Here is a 15,283-nt window from a genome sequence, read left to right as displayed (position 1 = left end):
GGATAAAAATGAGTACTTGGGCTATGGAATACTGATGAGAGAAACACACAGTAACAACAGAAAATAGTATGCTACAACGAATAGAAACGGAAGAAAAGTAAGTGGCAAGCACACGAACAAATGAAAAGTAAGAGCGAGATGTGAGCCCCTTTTAAGATTAATAATACATTTTAACAAATATATTTATTTTGCAGTTTTATATAGAATGAACTCGACCCAAAAGTATAGGAGCACTTTTTCATGAGCACCAGTTGCATTAGAGGGGCACATTTATTTTTAGGCATGAGGAGATTAAGTGATTTGCCACAATCACAGGATGTTTAGCCTCCTGCCAGACGCGGACCTGGTTTCCCAGCCTCAAATTCGGCCGCTCTAGCCGTTAAGTCACACCCATAAGCGCAAGGGTTGTGCAGACGAAACCTAAAAATGAATGTGACATTTTGTACTACTTGTGCTCCTATAAAGTATTTAAATATCTTCGAGTAGGGTTTGGGCTATATTAAACTGCAAAATAAATTGCATACGTTGTGTAACACCCTTAACTATGCCACACATCTTTCAGAGAATTATTTTGTGTTTTGATATGTTTGTAGAATGTTGTAAAAAAATAACGCGTATTTCTACCATATTACTACGTATGTCTGGTGACTCTTCTTCACAATAGATGCCACGACCCTCTCGGAACCCTCTTCCCTCCCCTCAAACGCTTTCTATCCCATTTGTACTTGGAAAAAAACGCTCCTGCTCAGTGCGGCTACTGGGTGAAGGTAAGACAGGCTCTCATCGAACAGTCCATGACTGCTGCTTCCAAGAGCGCGCGAGACGAGCGAGTGTGGAACAAGCACCTGCACTTGAGAACTACACAGCCAATTACCACTTCAGAATTCCGTATGTCACAGTGGGATTGGCTGGGGTGCCCCAACTCTCCAATCCTAGATCGTTTTACACATTATCAGTCCCGGCTTGCCCCAGACTACTGACAGGATATATTCAACAGTGGGATTGGTTATTATGCGACCCGGAAGCCCTAAATTTAGGGACAAATGACAATGATAAAACCTTAGATAGGGACAACGGGCGTGATGCTGAATTCACGGATCTGTTTAAATAGCGGGCAGGTGGCCACCGCACTGAGAGGTAAAAAGGCATACTCTAAACGATATCTGGAACAGTTTTTGTATTCGTTATGTTTTTGTTAACAGCTGCAATTGAATAGGTTTTCTTCATTATGGTGATAATTGAACTCGTGACGTAGGAATTGTGTTGGGAACGGCTGACGAAGTAGTAATGAAGGTGGTATGCAGGGGCAGTTTTTTTTATTTTTTATTATTAGTATGATATATGTAGTGGCAGTGCTCAGTAAAGAAGACCTATGAAGCCGCAGCCCAAGAAGAGGAGTCTTCCCAGGAAGAGAAATTGGAGAACTGTCGCTGAGAGGTGAAGTTATCAAGTTGATGGCGAGGAGCGCGCTAGGGCAAGTCAGTTGTTATGCGTTTTATTTTGTTATTGTTATTTGTAAGAGTCAGTCACCCCATCCTCTGTTTGGATGGCCTTTCGTTCGATCCTGAGAAGACCCTCAACCTGACTGATAAAGCTATCGTGCGATAATGTCTGCTGCATTGTTGGTGTTTAGTTGTGTGCGTTTAGGTGAGCGTTTGAAATAGGATTTGGACTGTGTTTGTCAGTCCATTGGATTCGTGTCACTTATATGTTCGTGAGAAGCCCGGTGTCCATTGTGGTTGGTTTAGTTTTCAACGGATTTCTGTAGCTAACCTATCCAGGGTACCAGTAAGTGTTGGAGGGGTGGTTGCTAGGCAGGGAGTTTCTCTGTGATGGTATTTCGTAGTGGTGTTATCTTGCGGCCCTCCAGCCTAACTAATCTGAGTGAAAATTATGTCATGAATAATCTGTTTGATGTACTCTAGGCTATATTTGGTTCTAAAAGCCTTTTACCTAACCCTCGCCAACCGTCTGGCTCTTGTACCTATCCAAGTATAAGACACAGCCACTTAAGATGTGTGTTATGCTTTGTAATGCACTGTTTGTTATTGTTGTATTTGTATCGAGGGTATTTTTCTGATTTGGGCTTTTATGGATGCAATATCACCCTAGTGTGTTCTTGGGACAGAACCTTCCCATTCATGCCCCATATCTTTTGGTCTCAGATGTATTCTCATTGTGTAGTATCTAGTGTTAATTGCCCGGTGTCACTCTGTGTGAGAGTCCCGATGTCCCCTGCCCCAATGTTTTTGTCTGTCATACCAAAGGTGTGTTTTTTTTTAAACACCTTTTGTTTATACATTTTTCCAATGTTACATAGAAGAATCTTAAGACAAAAAAAAGGAAAATAAATCTAAATCAAACCAGTTGTACGTAACGTATGTCCTCAGCACCATCCACGACACTGGCCTACCAGAGTTATTGTGAGCTCCCTTTCCAGGCATCTTGCCTACCACTAGAGTTCTCGTCCTTGTGGCTGTCTATCCCAGAGTTGGGATGCATGGATAGATTCAGGTTTGACAAACTGATGGCGTAGGCAGTTATACATGTGTGGACCTAACTAGGGATAAATCGGTGGAGCAAGGCAGGTTCTCGTCTGTCCAACGCGTGGAGGATTACTCTATCTTTGACAATTGATCTGTTTCTCTGCTGTTAGTTACAACCCAGTTATATCTTTCCAGTGTGTGGCAATTGATCGATTTTTATGCTGTCTTTGGGAGGTGAGTGGTTACTCGGTCTAATCTGCATGGTGGATAAGCTAACTAAACAAGAGATAGCTCTGCTGTCTGTCTGGCTGACCAGTGTGACATTCTTTTAACTAGACCAGTCTCTCCCCCATGCAAGTAATAGCTTTTTTCAGTACTCTTCTGAATGGAGACTGCAGGGATAGTTTTTTCTTGTACTTCTCACTAATCACAACATTGGCTTGCAGAGCCCAGAGCAGGTTAGAGAAATGCAAGGAGGTCGAGTTAGAGATTCCAGTCGCTCCTTTTCCCACGTATGGAAGGGCACGAACTTTATAATTCAAGTGATAGTCCCTAGGAATGGTAATAAGCAAGTCCATGGCCCCTGAACCTGTGCTGCTTATGTGGCAACTCAGGCCATGACTTCTGACTCACCAGACAAGTGTTAAAGTGCACGACGCAACGTGGGGGTGTAATAGGTCTGTGGCACAGAACGCTGCCTGTTTCACTCTAAGCGTTCTGGAAATTAGAAGCAAGCAACCTTCCAATCTGGAGTGTGAGGGCTATAATGCCTGCATACATGCATACATGAATATGGTTATCTACGCCCTTTCTAACACCATTGCCTCTCCACAGTGATTTTGTTTCTGAATCCAGATGTATTTGACTTCGTAGGAAATGGGTGTGTTTTTGGTGGAGCATTGTATCAATCCGAGAAATAAGTTTGAACTATTTTACTGCGTTGCCTGTCGAGTGAGTTAGACAAGTACATGGCCTGGCAAAAAATGCTCACGTGCATTATCCAGAGAGGAATGCCCATTTCAGTGATCAATTTGCCTATTTAATTTCAATGTGTATTCAGAACAGGATTGTGGAAGTGTGGTTCTTGAGAGGAAGTCAGAAGTCACACTGAAAGGGGAAGTGGTTGGACCACAAAATGGGCCAAAGAGTGCAAAATGGCGACTAGGCCTGACGAGGCAAAATATAAGTTCTTGGGTGTGGCCTCCAGAAAGAGTAGTGGACTGCACCTGTTAAAATATACCTGTTTTGACTAATGATTACAGAGGAACAATGGAAGAAGTGACAGTGAAATTCTCTTTGAAGAGCAGCGCACTAAGGCTGCTCCGCTGCCCTTATTCTTCTGGACCGGAGTGTCGCCTTCGACACTGTGTCGCATAAGGTGCTACTCCAGTATTTCTGCGATATAGGTTTCGGTGGCAAGGCTCCATCTTGGTTTGTCTCCTTCCACAGCAACTGCTTCTTTCAGGTCACTTCTCCTCCTTTCATCTTCGCATAGACCTTTTGGAGCATGGTGTCCCCCGGGGGCTCATCGCTGAGCCCTATTCTTTTCAACCTATACGTCAGGCCCTTGGAGTGTTTGAAGGACTTTGGGCTCTTCATAGTGTCATGAACAGATGATACTCAACTAATTGTCTCCTTCTCTGCTGATGCCTCTCAAGACATCGTTAAGTTTCAGGAATGTATGCTGGCAATGGCCAGCTGAATGGGTGATAATTGTCTTAAACTTTACTCTACTCTAATAAAACTGATATCCTGTTGTTCGGAAAGCACACCCAGACCTTCAGAAGCTTCACAGTCTGCCAAAGGAGACACACATTCAACTTAAAGTTCTTAGCAATGCTCACAAGATCATGTATGCTGCAGAAGCCAACCATTCTCTCAGAACTCATGCTCCCCTATATATCTGCTAAAGCTCTTCACTCTACAGAACTGAATGTGGCAGTGATCCCTCGATTCAAAAGAAAAACTGGGAGGCCCCTCCTTCCGGGTTCTGGCTCCTGGTAAAATGCATTGCTTCTACTTCTCTGTAGTTGCGCTGTGTGAGGAAAGCTTACATTGCAGCTACTTATGCTGTCCTTGTTCTGTTTACTTAGGAAGCTTGCTTTACTGGTAATGTGTGTCTTAATGAAGTGTATAAAAAACGTTTTCAGTATGTAAATCTTTACTAAATGCAGAGAACTGAAACCTCAAAAATACAACACTTTCTGAGAATGGGTGACGAAAATTAACTAAGTGATTAAGCAGCTTAAAGCTTTGGCTTGAATAACTAGTTTGTAGGGGATGCAAGTGGGGTATGATTGCAGAATCTGAAGCCGCTGTGTGTTCTTACCTGCAATGCATACTTTGAATTTGTACTTGATTCCTTAATTCTGATCATCTGCCAATATTTCAAAACCTATTATGTTGGTTTTTATATCTTTATGACTCTTAAGGTTCTGCTAAAAGGAAGTGTTTTTGTCCAGTGCTGCACTGTTTAGGTCTCGCTGAGACAGCGCAAGCTGTCTCTTTGAGTTATTTTGTAAGTGGGCTTTCAAAAGTGCTACCCACATGATTTGGCAGGCCTAAAGCTTGAGTGCACGATGACGTGCACAGCTGCTGCTCGCACTCCCTCCTCCCTTCTCCCCCTCCCTTTTCGTCCGCTTCAGGCACCTTTGATGCTGGCATCCCCCCCTCCCTTCTCGCCCAGCCCTTCTTGTCACCTCGGCTTGTTTATTCACGTGGTGGTTTCACTTTCACAGCCAATGCTTGTTTTTCTTTACAACTGCCACTTCTGTGGATTCGTGTGCGGCCGCCTGCCTTTTATCAACACAGCCTCCGCTTCAGGGCACCGTGCTTCATGTTTCATGAAGTGCAGAGGCCATGAAGCGGGTACCGTGTTGGTAACAGAAAGGCATGTGGCAGCTTCCTCTGACTTTAAAACAGGGCTTTAATTCTTGTTTTTTATTACGTTAGTTTACTTCACTCGCAGGAAACCGGTTTCAGGAGCGAGTGCGATATGGCTTCTTTTGCTGTGCAGCAAGGCTTTTGCTTTAGGATTGCGAGTTGTGTTTTGATTTGAATGCAGTGTGCTGTGGTACATTGTCATGTTCTCCTAGTGTTGGTTTGTTTTATCACCGCTTGGAATTACCAGAAAACTGTGCTCACATCCAAATCTGTACTCGTTTATGAATACGTTAATCAGGTTCTTATATTGCTCTTTAAGATCTCTGGCCAGTGAAAAAGTACCTGTGTTCACTGTGTTATTCTTGAAAGGTCTGTGTCATGAAGACGCGCTGGCATCTTCTTTCATCATCAGCCTTTTATATTCTGATACTTGTGAAAACCCGGTCCCCGGTTAGTCCTAAATCCACATGTCCACGCTTCTTCTTCAGCAGCTAACACAGCATTAACCTAGATCGTCTTGGTTTTAGCATTATTGGTTGCTTACCAAAATACTCCTTGTTTTATAACTGTGTTTGCTAAGAGGATACTACAGCTCCACATTGTGTGTTTTTTTTTTTTTGGGAGGTGCTCGTCAGTGTGCTGGTAGTTAGCACATTGGGTGGCCTGTTTGCAAACAGAAGCCCACCTTCACTGGAAAGGTTTGGACACATTCTTACCGGAGCAAGAAATCCATAGCTGAAGGCTGATCTTCCTTCTCGGGGATTAGCTAGCAGGTCTTTAAAATCACCTTGAGGTGAGGGGCTATTAAGATCCTTTGAACGTGAAAAGCAGCTCTTCTCGGCAGACCTTCATGATGACAGGGCCCTGCTGATGCTCCTCAGGACTGAAGTATTCTCAGCTGCTGCTACAGTGCTTGAGGCACCCTTAGCTTTAAGTGTGACAACTGCCTCAACATTTGCTCTCTCACTAGTGGGATCACTGATTGGTCTGCCTCTTCACCCGGCCTGCATCTACAGTGCTGCTGATCTATGTATGCTGCTAACCCTCGTATTTTCTGATCATGCCTCATAGAGAATGCAAGACTTGCTTTCCTTTTTACCATCCAAGTTTCTGGAAGCAAAGTGAGCTTTGAGGGAAGGGCCAGCTGCTGTTGATTACTGATACAGGATTGGCTATCCACCCATGGGAGTGGGCTTAGATGAAAGTTTCTTACCCTTTAAAATATTTATATATGAGTAACAAGTTGACAGCAACCCCTGGCAGGCAGAATTTGCCTGGACATAGGATTGATTGCCTATTCCTTATGCCTTTGTCCCTCAAGCACCTAGGACCGTGCGAAGCTGCACATTTAGTGAGTCAGGTTGATTGTACGTTATTTCCTCAGACAAATCTACGAATCGAAGTTCAGCTTTCAGACTTTTTTTCTCCTTCTATTTGACCATATTATCTACCTATTCTGTTATTCCTTTCTCTAAAGGTGTGTGAATTAGGAAGAGTTTTACAAATGATTAGTTACAGGCTGTATGGTGAAGCACCTTTAGCAGAGGTTAATTTGTAAAATAATCAGTCCTGGTGCCCAAAGCTGTTCTCAGAATCCTGCTTCCTGAGCTGCCGAATGTTAGGGTTAGTGAATGATAAGCAACATAGTCTGGATTCCACAATATTTATTTTGTATCCACCAACACACCCCTTTTAGCCCTTTATCTTTCTCTTAACAGTTTTTTTCTCTTCCCAACGTTTTCCATTTGCCACTGTTTCTGATGGATACTTGAAACTGCAAATTTCTCACATAAGAATACTTTTCCCGGTGCCAGGCTGGATCCGGAAACTTCTCCCAGCAATGCTTGCCTGTCACTAGGTGATGCCATGCAGCTCTGCCCTGCTTTGTACTGCTTCAGAAGTGACTGAGTGGAGCGCACGTAAGCTTTACCACTGTGCGCTGATGTTTGTTCCTTTCTTTCTGCACTTTCCAATGTGAATTCCAGGCTGCACTCTCAAATTCGATGGCCTGCAGCAACTCCTTAAAACAAGCATTGGCATAGCCAATAGGTCTCGCCTTTGGGACCTTATAAGTGTTTAGCCATGCAACAGTTGATGTTGTTGCCCGAAGGATATTGTGATGGATAAATAAACACTTATAAGGTCCCAGAGGCGAGACTTATTGGCTATGCCAATGCTTGTTTTTATGTGCACCTATTGCATGCCACTGTGCTGTTCATTGTATGTTATTTATTACACTTTTAAAAGTCATGGTTGACCTCGTCAATCCGATTATAAAATTGGCAGAGTTCACGTGTTTTACAAAATAGATGCTATAGAACTATTTTTAAAATGCCAATCACAAAGCCCTTTATGGAATGACTTAAAAGGGCTATTCCCTACAGACTACCACACATTTCTTCTTGCTAGGAACAACTGCTCCTCTTCAACATATACCTACAGCTTCTGGTGGCAGCCCTAGCCAGTATGGATTGCCGAATCTTCAATTACGCGGATGGCACTCAACTCATCCTTCGGATCGACAATTCCACCCACACTCAGGAGCTGGCGTAAAACATCCTTAGATTTATAGTAAATTGGATGACAACAAACTCACTAAAAAATTAACCCTGATATAACTGAAGTCCTTGTCATCCCCACAAAAAATAACCCCTGGAATAATCTTTTCTGGTCCCAAGATCTAGGTGAGACCCCCACACCAATACCAGTGGTGAAAAGTCTGGGCATAAAAATAGACTCCGACCTCTCCATGGTCAATCAAGTAACCACAGTGGTTGGAACCTGTATAGGGTTCATGAGACAGTTGCGGAAACTTGTCCCCATCCTCTCAACAACTTCACTACAGACGATCGTGTCAGCCACAATTGTCTCCAGACTGGACTATGGGAATGCCCTTTACATCGGCCTCCCCCAGAGCCTCATCCACAAGTTACAGGTGGTACTGAACGACGCAGCCAGGATGATATTTAGGCTCCCCAGAAGTGCTCACGCCACCCCTTTACTATGCAAGCTGCACTGGCTCCCCATTAAACAGAGAGCGAAGTTTAAGGGTCTGTGCATTGCCCATAAGGCAATTTATGGAAATGCCCCAACATATATTAAAGACCGCCTCAAGAACTATGTTCCGGGCCGTACATTGTGGTCATCACAGGCCTGCCGCCTGTCCACCCCACGCTGCAACACCGTATCCAAAGGGGGCAGAGCTTTTTCTTTCCTACTCCCACAACTTTGGAATCAGTTGCCGGATCACCTTTGCAGAGAACCTGCACTCCTCCCCTTCAGGAAACAACTCAAAACTGTCCTTTTTAAGGAGGCCTTAAACACTGTTAAATTATCCCTTCCCCTCCCGTTGCTGTTTGTTACTTCCATCTGGCCCTTGGCCTCTCTCTCTCTAAAAGCGCTTAGAGACCGGTCGGTGATTTAGCGCTATATAAAAATAAACGAACATAACTGTTTTCCCCCTTTTTAGGTCTCGCCTAGAGCGTAGCACGCAGCGTTGCTCTAGGAGTGACCTTTAGGAATCGGTCAGCTCTTTTCACGCACTCGTGCTTATGCTGGCATCCACCTTGAGGGAGCGAGCGGCGGCGAGCGTGCTAATTGAAAACAAATGGCTCAAGTGCCTCTGCTCGCTCCCGCAGCCAGCACAAGCATGAGTGCTTAAAAACAGCTGCTGCTTGAACTTTGCCCTTCCTCCTCTTTTCCTAAGGCACGCGCTGTCTGTGACGCCCGGCACAGTGGTTCTCGCACAATGTAGTACACATTGTCCCAGTGCATACATCAAACCCTGACACCGCACCCTACTCTCACAGCTTGCACATCCAAACACTAGGCACTTTTAGCCTCTCTGCTCACAAACACTGCCCTTTCTTGTGCCTAGCATAGATCACTGGCACAAAACACTGGTTAACAAATGTCCCATCTTGTGCCCTGAGGTCCTTCTTCAGCGCTAGTTCTGGTCTATTCATCAAAGCAGGTAACATTTAAAAAAAAAAAAACCCATACACAATATCAGAAGTCTTCACGCCACATACTTTAAACGGATTTAAAATTGTAAAAAAAAAAACTCTGAACAAAAAAAACTTTACATCGATTCATTACACTAGGTATTGAAGAGCTTTGTGCAAACATATGCAAACCTGTCACACCTTCGTCATGTGAAACATCTAACAATGTTAGACTACTCGCACTGCAGAGCCACGCACTGCAGAGCCACGCACGCAACTCCAAAGTGTGGCATGTAATTGGAACACGCAGATAATGCTCATCTGTGTACACATCTGGCTAAGGTCACACGTTAACCGCACGTGTACGATGCACGACAGCGTAGGCTTTACGCCCCTCGCGCCTGATACTCGTCTGCAAACTGCCCAACGCACCCCCCTACGGAGAGCTTCTCAGAGAGCCCTCTCTGCCCCAAGCCTTAGGTGGCCCGAGCCCTCTCTTCCCCCGAGTCCTCTCTGCCCCCAGCACTCTAACCCCAATAACTCTCTGTCCCAAGTCCCTGATATACAAGGGGACCGCACAGACATGAACCCCCATGTAAATGTTAAATAAAAACAGGTTTTATGCACCCTCTCTGGGTCAAATTTTCCACTTTTGAAATAGTCAAGCCTGTACTCAAGAGAAAGTGGCAGGGTGGGTGGATCCACAGAGAACACACATACATTAAGCTGAACTACCACCTGAAAAATAACTTCTCTCCCACAATAAACTGCATGCTGCTCCCAAATGAGAATTCAGGTACATCCAAAATAGATCAGAAACACCATGAAGCTCAAGTGTGCTATTCTGCTGGGTAAATGAATGTCCGCGTTGACATTTTCCACGAGCATTGGTGGTCTTTGGATGGTGGAGACCTATGTCACTTACATGGTCTTCGCTTTGGACCAGTGCGACAGGTTTTCCCTTGGTCATTGCCACTCCTGTAGCCCTTTGTGCCCTCGCTTTCCTGTACATCCATCAATTCAAAGAGTTTCCTTTTATAGGCTTCTTCTGACGGTATATTGACTCCAGCAGCATGTCTCTTTTAGACTCCAGTCTTAAACAAGCATTGGCATAGCCAATAGGTCTCGTCTTTGGGACCTGCTGCATAACTAAATACTTATAAGGTCCCAAAGGCGAGACCTATTGGCTATGTCAATGCTTGTTGTTCCTGTTCACTAGAGTTTGTCTTGAAAAGTGTCTTTCTGAAATGCTATTATTTTCCTATGTAGGCCTGGTAAATTACATGCTTTTTTGGTGGTAACCTTTCACGAATGCACTCGGAGATGAGTGTGAATGCAAAAATCAGATACACTTCTGTCTTAATGAGCGATAGCGATCACACACAGTCGTGGAGGTATGTTTGTTTAAACTCAAGTTTGAGAGATACATAGTAGTCTGTTTACAAGTGTGCTCTTGTCAGACACAGCTGGCACAATCTTGATCTACTATTTGAACTACATTGGAATACGTAAGTGCAGACAGTTGTTTTTGTAAGTTACGCTTTATACAATCACAACAGAATCTTGGCAAAGCATGAATCTATTCTGAGGGTGCAGTTTCGACATCAGCTGTTATTGACCTTTCTTATCTACTTCTTATATACCTGTTGGGGATTGTGTCCAGGCCCCTGCAAAGGCAAGGCGTCTTTCACCTTTCTTTCTTTAATAAGCTTTATTTGGTTATGCACGCTTCCTTTGCTAAGTCCTCTGTATAATTCACTTGATTGGCTTGTACAGTGAAAATATGACCAGTCCTCTTATATGGTGACTGCATCCAATCCGCTGGTTCTACCACAATTCAGACCGATGAAAAGGTTTTCCACTGCAGCAATGACACAGCAGCTACCATAACTGCTTGAAAGCTGCCTACATACTGCTGCTCCTCTGTGTAAAGGGAGTGTTCTCCTTTCCTTTCCTTCACTTCACCCGGTGAATTTCTTCCCACCTCTTGTGTGCAACAGATTTTATTCTTGTAATCGGGCAGCACACTGTTCCAGTACTTCATGAGGCATAACTTCCTGTTTAACACACAATGTTGCTTCACTCAACGTGTTAGCTTCCCCATTTCTTTATCCTGTATACCTGCATCCGGGGCTTCCAGTGTGAAAGATTAGCCCCCCGCTTCCCTCCTGCTTAATTAAACACGCGACGCTTCCTTTATCAGCGCCGCGTGATTTATATTCATGCTCGGCTTCTACCACAATCGGTGCGCGTACTGTCCCACGTGCTCTTCACCCCCGCCGTGTCTTGGTAAACTAACGGTGACACGACCGGCTTAGATAAAATCTAAGGGAAACTTAATTTATATTTAGAAGCAAAGTTGATCAAACCTCTGGTAATATGAACTCCTGGACATTTAAGATACTTGATTTCACACCAAATTGTCATGTCTTAATACTAATATTTATTTACATTTTGGCGGTAGACCTCTTAAGTGGTATCTTTCTAAAGTTTGCCCAAATATTTGTATTCTAGTTATGTCCTAAAAATGAGACACATGTTTGGCCCACAATAGCATTCCAGATATGGATTTTTTTTTCTCCAGGAGATATAATAAGCATGTCCGCAACAAACAGTGAGCAATTTAATTCCCTGCATCCTATTTTTAGGACTCTCCTACCAGGCAGCAAAAGCTGTCTGGTTGCCAAAGATCTCTTGTGAATTTAGTGGGCTTACAGCCTGCCCGTTTCTTGCCATTGGAGAGCTTTGTTGTCACTCATCTGCTTTGCTTCCTATTCAATGGCTGACTTGTATCCTTCCACTGTGCATGTATGAAGAACTACTATTTTCTTTTTCACTCAGCACTCCATGAGAGTGCTTGTTTTCTCGCGCTCTCCCTTATGTTCCTCTTCCCTCAATACCTGCGAACCACCCACGTCACCCGGGTTCATGAAAGCACAATCCTCGTCACATAAATGCTTTTATGGCACTGGGTCAAGGATCATATGCTGCACTCCCTCAACTGGGTTCTGTAGCAGAAGATTATTTAGCATGATTATTCTTCCGGAGTCCCATAAATCTGCTCCTGGGACTACTGCAGAGGAACACACGTCTGAATCCTGTGGAAAATGATTTGGGCCTGGGCTTGCGTTTCCCTTTATAATTGGGCTATACCTTATTCTTTCGCAGTCAACTCAGGGTTTCCTGAATGAAGAGTATTTGAAAAATAAATTATGCCCTTTATAAAGATTGAATTCAGTATACGGTTTTGTGATACCATGACATGGCTGCTTTCCCTGCAGCATTTTGAACTGTTTTCTTTTACATTTTTTTCCAATACTTTATAAATAAACAGGGGCAGAGCCAACAGCTCTGCATGCTCATTATAAAGGAGACCTTTTGGCTTTGCCAGTGCTTATATATATCTGAAATTGTATCAGTGGGGTTAATTGTAGTCACTACGTGCACTCTTGGTTCATTATTTTCTGTAGGTTTTTAGATGAAAATTAATATTCTAACATGCCTTTTATATCTTGTCTATACTTACTTGCCAGTGATAAAAGTTTCTAGTATTTGTGTTCATTTTCTCATGTCGTGGTTGAAGTCTTAGCAGCCCAAAAAAACCAACGTTCCCTTCTGTTGATGTGATTAGGAAGAGATTATCTTCTCCTGGGCCTCTTTTCTCAACGTGAAAAAAAGGGACTAAGTGTGCGATAGTCTTATGCAGGTTACCAAATTTACAATAAAGTAATTCATCCTTATAGGCCCCTGTGTGTTTCCTACTACATGCATGGGTCCATTCACAGGGGTGTAGTATTCCTATTGCTATATGGCAAGGACCTATTGTATGGCATCAAGAACCACTTTTCAGACTAGTGTTACTCACTGAACAAGTAGATCCCACCCGCAGCATCATAAACGTTTTGTATGCCCGTGTACAGTACCACAGGAGGGATCTGTGAAAGGGGATTGTAGGCCTCTAAACCAAGGTTTGTATCTTCATGTATTAGTTGTTTAAACATCAGTTCATAATATGTCAATGCGTAGCCTTTACTATTAAAGTGAGCGCTCTAAAGAAATGTTGTTAGCTCAGAGTGCATTATTGACAGTGGTTCCAGATTAAAACCAGCATTGGCAAAGCCAACACTTCTTACCCTTGTAATAAGTCCTGTTCAGTCTTGCTAAGTTCTCCTTCTGCCTCAAGCACCGGCTGAGTGAGTGCAGCCCATGGACTTTTCCCCAGTGCCACAAAAACCTTGCTGTTTCAAGGCTTGTGCGCCCATGCAAAATGTGGAATACAGGAACTAAAACAAAACCCATAATATGCTTTAGTCCTACCCTGGCAAAAATGTACCTGTTGCTGTGCTTTCACAGACGGATGCGGAGCAAGACAGACCACTGGGGGCATTCAGTGGCGGTGGTGGGGGGAAGGGGAGAGAGTTGAAGCACATTTTGGTAGAGAGGATAAAAACATGCACTCTTATGGAGTGCTGAATGGAAAAGAAAAAGTGTTCTAAATTTGAGCCATGGAAGGATCTGATCACTGCCTCAAAATCATAAAAATGTTACTGGGCCTGCAGGTCTAGTGAACGAAATTATCTACTCAACCTATTTGTAATGCTCTTGACCCATAAACTGATTTGAAAGGATGTGATCATGGACAAATAATTTTCTTCATTATCTCATATGAGCGCATCTTCAAATGTGCAAGTTCAGCATGTCTGCTGTATGGAAAAAACTCATGTTTGATTTAATGGACTAAACTTTTTTATCCATGTATAATACAAACCTAGCCACATCTAGGATACACATGACCCCTGACTTGCCTCTTAGCTCATTAACAAAATTTTCATCAGAGCATGTGCAGGAATGTTTTTCAAATCATGTTTAAAAAGTATCACTTTTAATAAATACATAACTAAAGCGTGAAGTGGTAGCATACTGTTATAATGCCCTGATTATTTCCAACGTATAATGCTTCTCAAGACCGTTCTGTTCTAACCTTGTCCCGTCAGCCTTCTCGTAGCAGTTTCGCAGCGCAGAGATACCCCTTCGAGGGTGATTCAGGCACTTTTTTACAAAACTTAAACATAAATCAAATAAATTTGTAATCAGCAGATTTTACATTGAAATAGCCCCAAACTTTCCCACTAACATGGCTTTACTGATTAAAACTATATAGTGTACAAACAATGTCTGGAAATGATTTCTGCAAATATGTGTCACTTGCACATTGCCAAGTAAAGTGTTCTGGTTTATTTTGCTCCTATTTAACTATTTGTTTGCATCACACTTCTTAATTACAGAAAATTTGCTTTTGTAATTCCTGATATATTTAGAAATATTTTTAATAATTTAGTGGCTATTTATTTAAATGTTATGTGTTAGAGAAAAATAACTGACATCTTAAGACAGCTCACTTGACAAAAACCTCTAACACTGGTAAGAGAGAAAAATAAACCTAATTTTCCAAGCAGCAGTTAGTTAAAATACAAACAGACTTTTGACCTCTTTCCTTGAACAGCAAATGTGTCAAGATAAAAATAAGATTTAATGGCATCTTTATTGCTCATTCACTTTCTGAACTAACAGAACACCTGTTCAGTTCTAGTCTAAGTCTACTTGCCAGATGGGACTAGTAGAGCTAAAAATAACTCGACCTGATAACATTGTACTTCCAAATGCTAGTGGGAGAGTAGATTTTTGGAGGTGTGAATCAAGCGGATGGTAGGGGGAGAGTGCTGAAGGTAGGCACAAACAGAAGAAAAGAGAAGCCATGGAATAAGAAGTAAGCAAAAGAGTGGATAGTAAGCCAACCAATTATAAGCTATAGATGGGCACTATGCCCACAGTTGGGCTTTCGGTATGGTCTCAAACAGGCAGCTAAAAGTCGATAGAGACATAAACATGTATGTTTGTTTACAAAATTTAGTAAATCGAGACCTCTTATGATTCTCCAAGAATTCACCCTGATTATATACAAATGATAGA

General features: G+C 42.9%; 1 protein-coding gene across 1 annotated transcript in view; it reads left to right on the top strand.

Moving 5' to 3' along the window:
* The first annotated feature begins 1,001 nt into the window (after positions 1-1,001).
* Positions 1,002-15,283, top strand: part of VAMP4 (vesicle associated membrane protein 4) — a 131,816-nt gene continuing 117,534 nt past the window's right edge. The window contains exon 1 of the mRNA XM_085601442.1: positions 1,002-1,137. The gene's annotated coding sequence lies outside the window, so the exon portion shown is untranslated. The remainder of the gene's footprint in view (positions 1,138-15,283) is intronic.

Source organism: Triturus cristatus, chromosome 4_2 (genome assembly GCF_964204655.1).
Source record: "Triturus cristatus chromosome 4_2, aTriCri1.1, whole genome shotgun sequence".
NCBI lineage: Eukaryota > Metazoa > Chordata > Amphibia > Caudata > Salamandridae > Triturus > Triturus cristatus.
Note: the sequence above shows the minus strand (reverse complement) of the source record. Positions and strands in the feature narration are given on the sequence as shown.